Here is a 16,865-nt window from a genome sequence, read left to right on the forward strand (position 1 = left end):
TACAGGAAACTTGATTCATAAATTACCACTGACTTGGTGTACTTGGAAAAATCACTTAAACCCTGTTTCATTGCTTTTCATTGTAAAATGACAGGATACAACATTTTGCATTTGTTTTTTATCACATAGTTCTCCATTGAGTCCTCAGAACAAAGCAAAGAGATAAATATACTTCTTTCATTATTATTTTTGTTTTTGATGAAAAAGGCATTCTAGATTATGTAACTTGTAATAAGAGAGGGAAATGGAATTTGAATTTAAGTTAAATCTTAAATGTCTTCAGTCCCTAAGTTAAATTGTTGTAATGAATGGAATCATCTATAGGTATAAATATAAAATGGACTAGAAAATAGAGAAAAGACCATTGGTTAATAATATAAAAAATAGATCCATTATTTTCTTTGAAGTTAGGTAAAATCTAAACTTCCTTTTTATAGTACTACCAAGAAAACATTTATGTTGGGGTCTAGGGTTGGCTAGACCAAATGTGCCTCAATGGCACATTAATTATTTTGAATTAAAGTTACATAGGAAATGGCCAAGGAAAAGGGACTCTGGCCTTCCTTTCTTTCTCCCTGAAAGGAGAGAAGATCTGTTTCATGTGAAAGATACCCTCCTCACGTTTAGAAGTAGAAAGACACCGTTATCATCAAAGATAATGGAATTTGCACCTCGAAGTCCAATTAAACAGACCTGTTACCTCTTTAATTTACCACTCCAAGCCCAAATTCTGTTTAGATTCTTCACTAATTGGGCACCCAAAACCTAAGTTTCTTTGTCCTGTCATTTCCTCATAAGTTTATTGTTTTCTTTGTTTAAAAATTATAAAACTGCCTACTTTGGCCACTTCTTAGGTCTTGTTTCTATGGGACTCCATGCATATGAATTAAAATCTGTTTCTCTCTCTTTGCTTTTTCTTATTAATATGTTTTTGTCATTTTTTTATTACTAGTCCTGGCACAGAACTCAAGTGTACTTCTCTTAAGGAAATTTTCCTCCCCTTGACACTTACCATACAAAATAAATATATAACATTATCTGAGTTTTTAATATGAGCTGTTTTAAAGAAGGTAACATAATCTAATGTAATATTACATATACCAACCACAATTATTTGAAATGAGGTAAGTGATATAATCATAAAAATAAATGATTAGGAGTTAAAATAAGCAGTAGTATGAATATTTCTAATACTTTGTTCCAAAATCTTGAACTATGAGATAATTATAATTATCATCTAACTTGAATTTGTTTGGAGGATTGTTGGTAATTGAGAGTAGAGAATAAGAACAGAGCTCATGTCTTCCATTAAGTCGATCAATATTTTAACATGTTCAGTTCAGTTCAGTTGCTCAGTTGTGTCTGACTCTTTGCAACCCCATGGACTAGCACACCAGGCCTCCCTGTCCATCAGCAACAACCAGAGTTTACACAAACCCATGTCCATTGAGTCGGTGATGCCATCCAACCATCTCATCCTCTGTCGTCCCCTTCTCCTCCTGCCTTCAATCTTTCCCAGCATCAGGGTCTTTTCCAATGACTCAGTTGTTCGCATCAGGTTGCCAAAGTATTGGAGTGTCAGCTTCAACATCAGTCCTTCCAAAGAACACTCAGGACTGATCTCCTGAGTAGGATGGACTGGTTGGATCTCCTTGCAGTCCAAGGGACTCTCAAGAGTCTTCTCCAACACCACAGTTCAAGCGCATCAATTCTTCAGCGCTCAGCTTTCTTCACAGTCCAACTCTCACATCCATACATGACTACTGGAAAAACCATAGCCTTGACTAGATGGACCTTTGTGGGCAAGGTAATGTCTCTGCTTTTTAATATGCTGTCTAGGTAGGTCATAGCTTTTCTTCCACTGAGCAAGCATGTTTTAATTTCATGGCTGCAATCACCATCTGCAGGGATTTTGGAGCCCCCCAAAATAAAAAGTCTGCCACATGTTTCCCCATCTATTTGCCATTAAATGATGGAACTGGATGCCATGATCTTAGTTTTCTGAATGATGAGTTTTAAGCCAACTTTTTCACTCTCCTCTTTCATTTTCATCAAGAGACTCTTTAGTTCTTCTTCACTTTCTGCCAAAAGCATGGTGTCATCTCCATGTCTGAGGTTATTTATACTTCTCCCAGCAATCTTGATTCCAGCTTGTGCTTCCTCCAGCCCAGCATTTCTTATGATGTACTCTGCATATAAGTTAAATAAGTAGGGTGACAATATACAGCCTTGACATACTCCCTTTTCTATTTGGAGCCAGTCTGTTGTTGTTCCATGTCCAGTTCTAACTGTTGCTTCCTAACCTGCATACAGGTTTCTCAAGAGGCAGGTCAGGTGATTTGGTATTCCCATCTCTTGATTTTCCTCCGTTTGTTGTGATCCACACAGTCAAAGGCTTTGGCATAGTCAATAAAGCAGAAGTAGATATTTTCCTGGAACTCTTTTGCTTTTTCAATGATCTAGCAGATGTTGGCAATGTGATCTCTGGTTCCTCTGCCTTTTCTAAAACCAGCTTGAACATCTGGAAGTTCATGGTTCATGCATTGTTGGAGCATGGCTGGATTTTAACATGTACCTTTGATTGAAAAAAAATGAGAAAAAAACTGCTCTTCTTTGAGGTAAAAAATCAAATATATTCCACTAACTTTAAAAATTAAATCTTTAGATTACTTATTTGGTGTAGCTAACATGCATATAGGTAGCATGCCTAATTTGCATGAAAATGAGTAAAGCATGGTTCATCTCCTGTCCCATAAAATATGAACTTGTTTTGGTAGTGTTTTCACTTTACATTGCAAAGTGAAAATATGTTGTTCTTAGGAAATGTGATAAACATGTTTATTTAAAACTTGTTTTTGAACATGTTGTTTTTGAGAAAAGTTAAAAAGTAGAAAACATGTTTTTTACCTGGAAACTGTGTAATATAAATGAGATGCTTGCCTGAGATAGAAATTAGAGGGAAGCAGTAACAAGGATCTATGATGACCCCTGGCTCCTTTCACCCCTAAGTCCCATACTGAACATTTTCATATTATGGCCTGCCCACTCATTCTGCTGTTGAGCTTTTAGCACCAAACATTAAACCTCTTTGTCTTTCATGGAAAAATCAAATTTTCTGCAGATGATGACACACTAACTGTGAAGCAACTGCATTGTCCTTTTAAGGACAAAACAATAAAATCTTGCTGGTACAGTTGTGATTCAGAGGCCACTGTGCCTCAAAGGCAATGAGAGGCTGACCATATCTGATGATGTAGTCTGTCCCTAATGCCCTTCTTCCTCCTGTGTTCACTGCCTCAGCTGTAAATCTTACATTAAACAGGAGTGTGCTTGTTATCAGTGACATCTCTCCATATTGTCTGTCTTTTTATTCCCTAAACTTAAGCCTAGCGACCCCATGCAGTGTTCAGTGACAGATAGGTAGGGTAGAAAATATGGTGAAATATAAAAGCTTAACTGTCTACCACATGATAACCCATATGGTCCTAGTTCTGTAGATTGTCTGCCTGGTATAAAAGTTGGTTATAATGATATGTCTCTGATAGCCAGAGCCATTGCTCTGGCTAAAATGGAAGAAGTCATAGGAACCAGCTCATACATTAAGGCAGACCTACAAAGGTAAGAAGAGGATTCTGCCATGAATCAGAAACATCAAGAGCCCCATGGCTCCTACCTATTTAAAGGAAGAAGATGTTTGTTTATGGAAGATCAAGAAGTAGACCCAAAGAGATGTCAGAAAATTTAAAAAGCAAAAAGCAATAGTCATGCATAAAAATATTACCAAGTCTTTACTGAGGTGGCTGTTGAAAGAATGGAAATATTGATGGCTTGAACCTAATAAAGCCATCAAAACCCATAGTAGCAGCCATGGAATTAGTAACCATAGTGGTAGAGTTAAATGGATATGTTAGGCACAACCAGAAAGGTATAGTGGACCGCCTTCTATAAGGTGAAGGAACAGAATAAATTAAAAAGATAGTAATGAGATCTGCACTGCCAACAAAACTAAACTAAATTTTGTAGCACTAGAGTTGCTATAGGAAAAAAATTGAGGGATCAGTAAATGCTTTGAGAATTACTGAGAATGCTCGGTATAAATCTTACACTTTACAAATTAAATATAAAAAAAACTATACATAAAAAATTACAAATACAAATTATATTTTATATTTAATACAAATTAAATATAAAAAACTATATATAAAAATATACACATACTAAAAAATGTGTGTGCACATGTATCTAACCATTATTTATGAAGAAACAGAAAAATATCTTTAAATTCATAATTGATAGGAACATTGCTAAAGGCAAACATGTTTATTACCTGTAGGGAGCATGAAAGAATGTTCATATATAATAAATAAATAATAATGTTATTATAATATAATAAATGTTCATATATAATAAAAATGATACTTTGGTGGCAAAAGGAAGAATGAAAACAAGAAAACACCCTTAACTGAAAGTATTCCTTGCCAGTAATACATAAACAATGGTAGAATCCAGATAAGTAGAAAAATCTATGAAAGCCCTGGTAGAAAAACCAAATATCTTATACTGGAAACAAGAGCTGACTCATTGGAAAAGACCCTGATGCTGGGAAAGACTGAGAGAGGAGAGGAGGGCAAGAGAGGATGAAATGGTTGCATGGTGTCATTGACTCAGTGGACATGAGTTTGAGTGAACTCCGGAAGATAGTGAAGGACAGGGAAGCCTGGTGTGCTGTAGTCTATGGGGTCACAGAGTCAGACATAACTTAGTGTACAACAAATACTAGAATCAAGATTTGGATTAAAAAACAACACAAGAACACAGGGGGCAAAAATAATGTACTCTAGCCTGCAGCACTGTAAGTCCTCTAACCAGGTGACAGGAAAGTGAACAATGGAGATGGCTGTTAAAAAAACTATTTCAAGATGGCCATTAAAAAATACTAAATTGTAAAAGCACCAGCTTATAAATGTAATAGAGATGGGTATCGGGGAAAAAAACTAAGGAAATATGCAAACAAATAAAACTGAACAGAGATAAAAATGCATGTAATCTTGATATACATACTGTCAAACTTCAAATGCCCATCTATATAATATCAGGAGTATGAAAGATATCATAAAATATCTTAGGAAAAAATTCTGACTAAACAACCAGTACATATACCTCTCCATTTAGCTAGAAAATCTATGGGAAATAGAGGATGGTTTTTTGAACCATTTTTCTTTTAATTTTCCTCTAAATTTTTATCAAAAAACAAAAAACAATATTAGAAACATGTGATTCACATGTGGAGAAAGATTCATGTTGATCTTAGTAATTAAATAGAAAATGTCACTGAAATAGCAGGTTCACTGCACAGCAAAGGTTAATTATTACACAAAATTTCAAACAGCCCCTAAAAACACATGTCAATTGTACCTTTGAGCAGTGTAGATGTCTCAGTACTCACAAGAAAATCATTCCCAGTTTGCACTCACAAAGAAAATTGCCTTATTCACAATGACGATTAGCATAATGAAGTAGAAATAGTCTGGCAGTTGGAATCTGTATAGAATTTTGTTTTTTTTTTATAAGCCAGATTTAAAAGGAAGGTTTTGGGAGGAAAAGTAATTTTTCCTTGACTCTTCTAGGTTCTTGACTGAGACCCTCTGTAATAAAAAGCTCAATTAATAGGATAAAAACAGAAGTGTATATGTGTATGTATGTATGTGTGGGTTTCCCAGGTGATACTAGTGGTAAAGAACCATGTATGTGTCTATACATGTATGTTTATATGTATACATATATGTTTATATGTACATATGCATGTGTAACTCCTCTCTTGCACAGAGAGGGAGACACCTTTCAGATGGAGATCTCACTTATAAATATTAAGTTTCTCTCACACAAGAGTAACTTCTACTGGTTTTCAGAGCTTTTCCTATGTTTGATGTTTCTGAACAATCAGCCTAAAATCATTCGTATGCCAAAGATGCCTATTTTAGGGTGGCATATCCTGCCCTTCAAAGGATTAACAGTGAAATGTTTCATTGATAATATATCAAGAGCAAGGGAACTAAGTAATAGGTAATCAAGAAATAAGATAATTGTGTGGGTACAAAATAGAGAGTAATATATACTACAAATTTCAGTAGAATTAGCACAAAATATGATTAAATTCTTAAGATAAAGTCTTAGAAAGTTAATTTACAACTGGGTAGAGAGAGAATTTGGGAGATTTACTTACCTCTGAGATGTCCGTGTTCCCATATTAAGGAGAAATGAGAGCAGAACTTAGACATCTTTAAGTCTGAAAGAGGGGACATGGCCAGGTTTATTTTGTTCTTGGGGAGATGTATTTATATTCTCAAAGCTTAGAGTGACAATCTAGGAGTCTCTCCATTCTGACCCAGGGGCAAAAAATTTTCTTTCTCTCTACAGGAGGGAGTCAGTAGGAGGTACTACCTCTTTCTCTTATAAGCAGAGAAACCCATTTTCCTCTGTTGCCTATGTTACAGACTTTGTATCAGTAAAATATATGGCCTGGTTTTGTTACCTCAGATATAAAAATAGAGCTATAGGAAAACAGTGTCATTAACTATTGAGTTTACATTACTGAGCACAATGTAAGAGCTGTAAGTTTGTTGTACTCTGGGTCTTACCCAGGCCTGGGAAACAGCCTCTTGGTAGCTCTGAGAAAATCACTTTGTAGAGATAGGAGAGAAGCCAGTGTATATATGACTTTGGCTAAGGAATGTGTGCAGTCATCTCAGCAAAAGGTTACTGATAGTTCCAAGTAACAGATATCTCAGTTAATGATTACAGTGCTTTGTCTGTGAATGGAAAGATGCATGAATCAGGGTTCATTACAGTTCTTCCTGAGATAAACACCTAACTATCTTAAGAGGCCCGTTTTTCTAAAGCACAGAGTACCTCATCTTGTTTTTCATTCTGAATTCCTCTCAGGGTGCACGGTAGTCAACAACTGTGGTAGCTAATGACTTTATCCTTGTGGAACTGGACAGTAGGCAGTAGGCTTTGTCTTACATCATTCAGTTCAGTTCAGTTGCTCAGTCGTGTCCAACTCTCCATGATCCCATAGACCACAGCACACCAGGCCTCCCTGTCTACCACCAGCTCCCGGAGTTTGCTCAAACTCATGTCCGTTGAGTCAGTGATGCCATCCAACCATCTCATCCTCTGTCATCCCCTTCTCCTCTGCCTTCAATCTTTCCCAGCATCAGGGGCTTTTCCAATGAGTCAGTTCTTCAAATCAGGTGGCCAAAATATTGGAGTTTCAGCTTCAGCATCAGTTTTCCAATGAATATTCAGGATTGATTTTCTTTAGGATTGACTGGTTTGATCTCTTGTTGTCCAAGCGACCCTCAAGTCTTCTCCAACACCACAGTTTAAAAGCATCAGTTCTTTGGTGCTCAGCTTTCTTTATAGTCCAACTCACATCCATACATGACTATTGGAAAAACCATAGCTTTGACTAGACGGTTGACAAGTTTACATCATTACTTATAGTTTACTTGAATAATATAATTATTACCACAGATAACTCTTACTAAGATCTTAGTTCAGTTCAGTCACTCAGTCGTGTCCAATTCTTTGTGACCCCGTGGACACTAGCATGCCAGGCTTCCCTGTCATCACGAACTCCTGGACCTTACTCAAACTCATGTCCATTGAGTTGGTGATGCCATCCAGCCATCTCATCATTTGTCATCCCCTTCTCCTCCTGCCTTCAGTCTTTCCCAGCATCAGGGTCTTTTCCCAATGAGTCAGTTCTTCGCATCAGGTGGCCAAAGTATTGGAGTTTCAGCTTCAACATCAGTCCTTCCAATGAATACTCAGGACTGATCTCCTTTAGGATGGATTTGTTGGATCTCCAAGATCTAGGAGAAAACAATATTAAGTTTAGAGGATGTCTTCCCAAGACTAGAAATGCCAGACTGAAATATCTCAGAATTATTAAATATCCACTTCAAAGCGATTAATAACTTGTAAATCATCATTGGATAAAATTGTAGGTTGCTAATCACTGTGTTCCAGGGATTTATTTCACAGCTAGAGTAGTTCAGAATTGGACTAATAGAAATGATATTATGTGAAACCTGTACCTGCTTTCTAATCCCAAAGCAAAAAATAGAGAAGTGGAATAAACTATTAAAAACAGATATAAAGGAAAAAATAGATTCAAAATAGATTAATGAAAAATTGATGTAATAAATACTGCTAGATTTCCATTAGATAACTAAAAAAATATTAAAAGGATAAATTTGCCTTCTTCAATATAGATGACAATTCCCCATATACTGCTGGAATAATTCCACCTTTGAAAAGTAAGAGGATTAGGTGTGTGTATATACAGACACACATACATATGCATATATATATATATACATATATATATATATACACATATACCTATACATATATATGCATGAAATTAAAAGACGCTCACTCCTTGGAAGAAAAGTTATGACCAACCTAGATAGCAAATTGAAAAGCAGAGACATTACTGTGCCAACACGGTCCATCTAGTCAAGGCTATGGTTTTTCCTGTGGTCATGTATGGATGTGAGAGTTGGACTGTGAAGAAAGCTGAGCACCAAAGAATTGATGGTTTTGAACTGTGGTGTTGGAGAAGACTCTTGAGAGTCCCTTGGACTGCAAGGAGATCCAACCAGTCCTTTCTGAAGGAGATCAGCCCTGGGATTTCTTTGGAAGGAATGATGCTAAAGCTGAAACTCCAGTACTTTGGCCACCTGATGCGAAGAGTTGACTCATTGGAGAAGACTCTGATACTGGGAGGGACTGGGGGCAGGAGGAGAAGGGGACGACAAAGGATGAGATGGCTGGATGGCATCACTGACTCGATGGGCATGAATCTGAGTGAACTCCTGCAGTTGGTGATGGACTTGGAGGCCTGGTGTGCTGTGATTCATGGGGTTGCAAAGAGTCAGACACCACTGAGCAACTGAACTGATACGTGTGTGTGTGTGTGTATACACTTCATAATTATGGAGTCAATGACAAAAGTTAATATGATTTCTATAGAGATGATAACCAAAATAGCCGTAGCCACTCTATGTAAGTGGGGTAACAGTGGAAAATATAATTTTCTATAAAATTCTGAAATATTGCACCAGAATTCATATAGTATGTGAAAACATACTATATTGTTTCCTGGACAGGTATTTTCAGTATACCCGTATTTTCTTTTACATGCAATAATTTAGAGATTTATGAGATTAGTTACAATAAAAAAGTGTGCTATTCCCCAGTTCTAAACAGTTTTGAGAAATATAAATGATATATTTAATATGCAATTGCTAATTTCCACTTCTTATTCTAAAGCTGGTTATTAAGCAATCATGCAGAAATAAGATACAATCGATGTTTTATTAGAATGAGTTATTTTTTCAGACAGTTTAAAAAATATGTTTATAGTTACAGACCAATATGTAGGCAATTATGAAATTTATGAATCTACTGATAATCCTTTAGCATCAACTCATTTATATGTTGATGAAGCTTACTAATGTTTTGGAACAATCAAACTGACAGTTATATTACTTAAAGGAAACAACTTATTACTAAACAGACATCCTAGTAACACTAATTTTTAATCACTTTAGTGATGACTTTAAATGGCTTTAGTCACTGAAAATGTAGTCAAAATATTACATTATTTTAGGTACTATATAGGAATGATTGTTCTCTCCAAGGATTAATTTCAGAAATACTGCCATCTTGTGGTGTTCTTCACAGAACCTCTAAGAATTAGAAGGACTTTAAGTGAAAACAAAAGTGTCCTCTAATGAGATAAATAGATGCAAGTGAATACCCTGGAAACTGAGGGAGTACAAATAACCTTTATCTTGTCAATGATGAAATATCTCTTTAGTATGCATCTAGATGAGGAATTTCAGTGCAATATTTCAGAAGCAGAAGAAAGGTATTTTATTTGCCTATACATTTCTTAATAGGAAATAAGGAGAAACCTAATCAAATACTAACTAATATTTAAATACTAACTAATATTTAAAGACAGAACTTTCTGTTTGTCTCACTTCAATTTATTTCAGTATAACAACTCCTTACTGAGTATATGTTATATAAATGTTACGCACTATTTGGCAAGCAAACATGGGACAGTGGCTACATTTTGATTTCCTTTTGGCTCTGGATGGTGTCCAGTTTCATTTGTATTGTGATTTGGGCCATCAGATTCAAGGGGATATATTCTTATTTTGACACAGTTGGATTGCTTTATGCTCCAAGTATTATTTAAATTTTCTCTACTATGTCTAGCCACAGTGTATGGAAATACATAGAAAAAAACAAGATTTAGCTTAGGCTACTTCATTTTATCACTGAAATATTTTTTGAAATATGAAATATTATTTTCATTTAATTTTCTCTTATTTACTAGTTTGACTCCAAATTAAACTTAGCTGTTTCCCCAAAGTTACCTCTAATTAAAAGTGGGTAAAAAGATACAAAACATGATTCAAAGACCACTGCAAAACTTTTTCATAGGGGACTTCCCTGGAAACCCAGTGGTTAAGACTCCATGCTTCCAGTGCAAGGGGCATGGGTTTGATTCCAGGTGAAAAATAAATAAATTTTTAAAAATTAAAAAATAAATTTTTTCATGATACTCACAAAATCACAATCTCAATTTCATCTATAGACTCTAACTTGTTAATTCAGATGATTAATTGTGTTAATTTATGGCTTACTTTGTAAAGGTACTTTGTTACATAAATATTAAATAAAAACAATGAGAATATTGTGAAAATTTAGTTTGAAGACGGGGAATTTCTGTGCTCTTTTGTACCAAGGGAATGCCTCGACCTGTAATGAGGCACTGAGAGTACTTGATAGATTATGAACACAAGAACGAAGTCCATAAACACTTTCTAGATCAGATCAGATCAGATTCAGCTTCCTCTGGTAACTGAAGCAGAAGGAAGCATTTTCAAAGTGATGCTAGGGTAAAATGCCCTAAAGCTTTGAGTATTGAAGCAGTTTTCACACAATAAAAGGAAAACTCCTTATTCGGCAACTTTGCCCTTGCTCTCAAGACACTCTTTTATTTTCTGCAGCGGAAATTAATGTGAGCACTATCAATGAACTCAACCTTGTAATAAGCTCTGCTTATGTCTTTGCCAAATGTTTTGTGTATCTCTGCATCCAATTCCAAAAAATTCAAGTGCTTTTACTTTCCACTGTGAAACATTAACTTATGGAGAAAGCTCAGTATTTTCCTTCAAGATTGAACCTTTGACCCTGAAACATAATCAAGAATATTACTGCCCTTACTTTTCATGTCTTCAAATGCTAAAAGTCAGTTATAATAAGAGGAGAAAACTTATTGGTTTTGAATAAGTACTGTTGCTGATACGGCAAGACCAAAATAATATGTTTTCATGTGAATGACACAGCCTCCACTGATGCTCATTGTTGTTAATATTTTAATTCAAATTAATATTTGAATATAACTTATAATGTGAAAGAAAAGCAATTTTTACAGATAAAAATTCAAGCATGATTGGAAATGACAAAATGAATAAGAATCTTAGCAAAATGCTACTTATAATAATTTTTTCTTCCAGTTTTATTGAGATATAATTGACATACAACACTGTACATGTTTAACATGTACAGCATAATGATTTGACTTACATACATCATGAAATTATTATCCCAGTTTAGTGAACATTCATCATATGATATAGATACAAAATTAAAGAAATAGAAAAAAATGCTTTCATTGCGATCAGAACCCATAGGGTTTACTGTTACTGACTTTCATATGTAATGTGCATCAGTGTTAATTCTGTTTGTCATGTCATAATATTCCATCCTTAGTACATTATCTTCTAACCTGAAGTTTGTACTTTTTGACTGCCTTCATCAAATTTGACTGCCTTCATCAAATTCACCCTATCTCCATCCCCTGCTTCTGGTAATCACGTATCTTTTCCCTTGACTTTGCTTTGTTTTTGAAGTGTAATTGACCTTCAGCACTGTGTTAGTTCCTGTTACACAATGTAATTATTTGATATTCCTATACATTTCAAAATGGTCACCATGGTACAGCTAGTAACGGTATGTGACCATTCAAAAGCATTATTGTTACTGATTTTATTCCCTATACTGTGCATTTCATACTCATGACTTATTTCGCAGCTGAAAGTTTTTACCTTTTACTCTCCCTCACCTATTTCTTTTCTCCGCCTAGCCTCATCCCTTCTGGTAGCTACCTGATTCATTCTCTGTATCTATAACTGTTTGTTTGTTCATTTATTTATTTTTTTATATTCCACCTATAAGTGGAACGCAGCATTTCTCTGACTTATTTCACTTAGCACAACTGAAATAGGTTCATCCATGTTGTTTCAGATGGCAGTATTTCGTTATCTTCTGTGCCTGAGTAATATCCCATTGTGTGTGTGTTTGTGTGTATCTGTGTGTGTATACACACACTGGCCCCATCTTTGTCCATTTATCTTTTGCTGGGCACTTTGGTTGCTTCCATTTCTTGGCAATTGTAAATAATGTTGCTCTGAAAATTAACATGCATATACATCTTTCCTAATTAGTGTTTTTGATCTTCTTTGGATAAATACCCAGGAGTGATATTGCTGGATCATGTGTGCACGTGTGCCAAGTTGCTTCAGTAGGGTCTGACTCTTGGCAGTCCTATGGACTGTAGTCTGCCAGGCTCCTTTCTCCATGGGGATTCTCCATGCAAGAACACTGGAGTAAGCTGCCATGCCTTCCTCCAGGGCATCCTCCCCACCCAGGGATCAAACCCAAGTCTCTTACGTCTTACGCATTGGCAGGCAGATTATTTACCACCGGTGCCACTTGGGAAACCCCTGCTGGATCATATGATATTTCTATTTGTAGTTTTTGAGCAATCTCCATACCGTGTTTTATAGTGGTGGTACCAGCTTACATTCCCACCAATACTGCACAAGATTTCCTTTTTCTCCACATCCTCTTGAACATTCATTAATTGTCATTTTGTTAATAGTAATTCTGACATGTGTGAGGTGATACCTTATTGTGCTTTTGATTTACATTTCCCTGTTTAGTGATGTTGATCATCTTTTCAAGTGTCTGTTGGTAATCTGTATGTTGTCTTTGGAAAAATGTTTATTCAGATCCTCTGCCTTTTTTTTTTTTTTTGATGTTGAGTTCCATGAATCCTTTATATATTTTGGTTATTCAGTTCAGTTCAGTCACTCAGTTGTGTCTGACTCTTTGCGACCCCATGAAGTGCAGCACACCAAGCTTCCCTGTCCATCACCAACTCCCAGAGTCTACTCAAACCCATGTCCATTGAGTCGGTGACGCCATCCGACCATCTCATCCTCTGCCGTCCCCTGCTCCTCCTGCCTTCAATCTTTCCCAGCATCAGGGTCTTTTCCAATGACTCAGTTCTTCGCATCAGGTGGCCAAAGTATTGGAGTTTCAACATCAGTCCTTCCAATGAATATTCAGGACTGATCTCCTTTAGAATGGACTGGTTGGATCTCCTTGCAGTCCAAGGGACTCTCAAGAGTCTTCTCCAACACCACATTCAAAAGCAGCAATTCTTCTGCACTCAGCTTTCTTTATAGTCCCCCTCTCACATCCATACATGACCACTGGAAAAACCATAGCCTTGCCTAGACAGACCTTTGTTGGCAAAGTAATGTTTCTGCTTTTTAATGTGCTGCCAAGGTTGGTCATAACTTTCCTTCCAAGGAGCAAGCGTCTTTTAATTTCATGGCTGCAGTCATCATCTGCAGTGATTTTGGAGCCCAAGAAAACGAAATCTGTCACTGTTTCCCCATCTATGTGCCATGACGTGATGGGACTGGATGCTGTGATCTTAGTTTTTTGAATGTTGAGCTTTAAGCCAGCTTTTTCACTCTCCTCTCACTTTCAAGAGGCTCTTTAGTTCTTCTTTGCTTTCTGCCTCAAGTCTGGTGTCATCTCCATATCTGAGGTTATTGATATTAGCCCCTATTGGCTAGATCAACAATATAGAAAACATGTAATTATTTTTGGAATAGGAAGTAATATGGACAAATTAAATATGTAACTCATGCACCTGATATCATATATATATATAAAACAATGTTTTATTATGTCATGGTTTGTATAATATAAGACTCTGTAATAAAAGACTGATGCTGGGAGGGATTGGGGTAGGAGGAGAAGGGGATGACAGAGGATGAGATGGCTGGATGGCATCACGGACTCAATGGATGTGAGTTTGAGTTGGTGATGGACAGGGAGGCCTGGCATGCTGCAATTCATGGGGTCACAAAGAGTCAGACACAACTGAGTGACTGAACTGAACTTGTGTAATATAAAGTCACAGTATATGTGAAAATCTATCTACATTAATTACATTAATATATAAATATTACAGGTTAGGAGTTAATAATTCTAGAAAACATAAAATTTTAAAAATTAAATCTCTTCAGTGCAAGTTTTTTGGAATAAAATATATTTAATACAGAGATATTTGGACATATGTTAGAACTTCTTTGAAAGATGCCAATGTATATTTTAAACAAACATTTTATAGAGTTCGTTATGAATATAAAACCAGGAAAATGCAAAAAACCATATGTATTTAATTTCTAAGCAGAAACTCAAATGTACTCTGTTATAGGTAAACTGAGGCACCTTTTTTTTTCAGGAGTTTATCTTTGCATACATATGTTGAAATCTAGTATTGTTGAACCAAAGGTGGTCATGGTATCGCTGCAGAAGCTTATCAGGTGACACCATGGTAAAGAATCTGCCTGCCAATGCAGGAGATACAAGAGATGCATGTTCGATCCCTGGGTTGGGAAGATCCCTTGGAGTAGGAAATGTATTCTGCAGTATTCTTGCCTGAAAAATTCCATAGACAGAGGAACCTGGCAGGCTACAGTTCATGGGGTTGCAAAGGGTCAGACACAACTGAGCATACACACACAGAAGGTTGGAGAGCAGTTTCTATGGAGAAGATCAGGAAGCAAAGCAAGGAAATTTAATAGGCTGTAGCTCAAACAGGTGGCTTATTTAGTAATGCCTAATTGGTTGGTTGTGATTGTTCTTAAGTTTTATTATCTTGGATTCAAGTACATTAAGATTTTGTTTTGCTTATATAGGCTACCAAAGCATTAGAGCCACCTCAGTGTAATGGCCTCTCTGATTACATACTTTAACAGATCTTAAATAATTAGATTGTGGTTTTTTTTTTTTTTCAAACAGAATGGAAAAGTTTTGCTGAAACATATCCTCATCACTTTTTGCTGTTTTTTTTTCTTTGTTTTTTTTTTTTTTTATGTCCCTGTCAAATCAACAATGAGAAGGAAAATTCTGGGAATTGTCCTCCTTTGGAATACATAAATCTAAACATGACTTTAAATTGCCCTTCAAGTGTATATACAAAGACATGAAATAATAGTTTGCAAAAATAGTTCATTCTTTCTAAATAATTAGGATTAATCAATCTAAAATAAAATGATTTTCAGATAATATAATTATGAAGAAAATATCCACAGTACAGACATAGATTGTTCATCTCTAGAGATGTATCTGTATAGATTTGTTCATCTGTATCATGTATTATCAGGGAAAGCATTTGAAACCTGAATGAGTTACTTTGAACCTGAAAACCATTCATTGAGATTCTCTGTTTATGGGAACTTTGCTGAAGTAATCAATTTGGAAATTTTTAAAATAAAAATCTACCTTTGTGAAAATTTCATAAATATAAGAATTTTTGAAATTTAAGAAATTAGATAAGACTTAGTGAAACTAGCCAACTACTTTAACTTCTGCAGTGGTGTAGCCTAGTTTCAAGTTTAAGGTTCAGTTCTCTACAGCCTCCTCTCTGGACCAGGACAAGTGCGGGGACAACCACTTCAAACTGTCCTGGGCAGGATGACCCATGTTAAGTAGGCAATAGTGAATAAACAGGATTCTGGAAATGAAAGGAAAGTATAGAATTTTTCTTTTGCTTGGACATCTATTAAGCAAGAATTGAGGATAATGTCCATAAGGAGAGAGAAACAGTAGTGAACTTGGCATTGTTTTGTTCAGTCATTCAGCTTCCATGTGGTGCCCGTTGTGTGACATGTGTTCAGCATTTAGAGAGCTGTGAGTCTGGAAGTTAAACTAAACAGCATTTAAATTCTAACTGAAGCTCTTGATTATATTTCCCCTTTGTCAAGAATACAAACACTACATTCAGATGGTCAATATCAACATAATCTTTAATAAGAACCACAAATGTGTCCCTGAAATAGAGCAATAACAACCCTGTTTCCTCATCATATTTGCTTCCAGTGTCTAACAGAATACAAAGGTGGGTAAAATGGGACACTAAATTAATTGAAAAGCCAAACATTTTTCTAAAATTCCCTCTGTACTTCTCCTGGGTATTTGATTTATGATGTTATTTGAATATTCAGATCCCTTTTGTAGAGTCTAAGAAGCATAAATTAAAAGTGAAGATGGAAGCAAGAGACTTAGTTTTTCATGTGTACATAATTTCATTGTTGCTGCTGTTGCTAAGTCGTTTCAGTCGTGTCCAACTCTGTGCGATCCCATAGACGGCAGCCCACCAGACTCCCCCGTCCCTGGGATTCTCCAGGCAAGAACACTGGAGTGGGTTGCCATTTCCTTCTCCAAAGCATGAAAGTGAAAAGTGAAAGTGAAGTTGCTCAGTTGTGTCCGACTCTTCATGACCCCATGGACTGCAGCCTACCAGACTCCTCTGTCCATGGGATTTTCCAGGCAAGAGTACTGGAGTGGGGTGCCATTGCCTTCTCCAATTTCACTGTTACCTATGCTGATTTTTTTAAAGAAAAATCAAT

Source organism: Ovis canadensis, chromosome 4 (genome assembly GCF_042477335.2).
Source record: "Ovis canadensis isolate MfBH-ARS-UI-01 breed Bighorn chromosome 4, ARS-UI_OviCan_v2, whole genome shotgun sequence".
Taxonomy (NCBI): domain Eukaryota; kingdom Metazoa; phylum Chordata; class Mammalia; order Artiodactyla; family Bovidae; genus Ovis; species Ovis canadensis.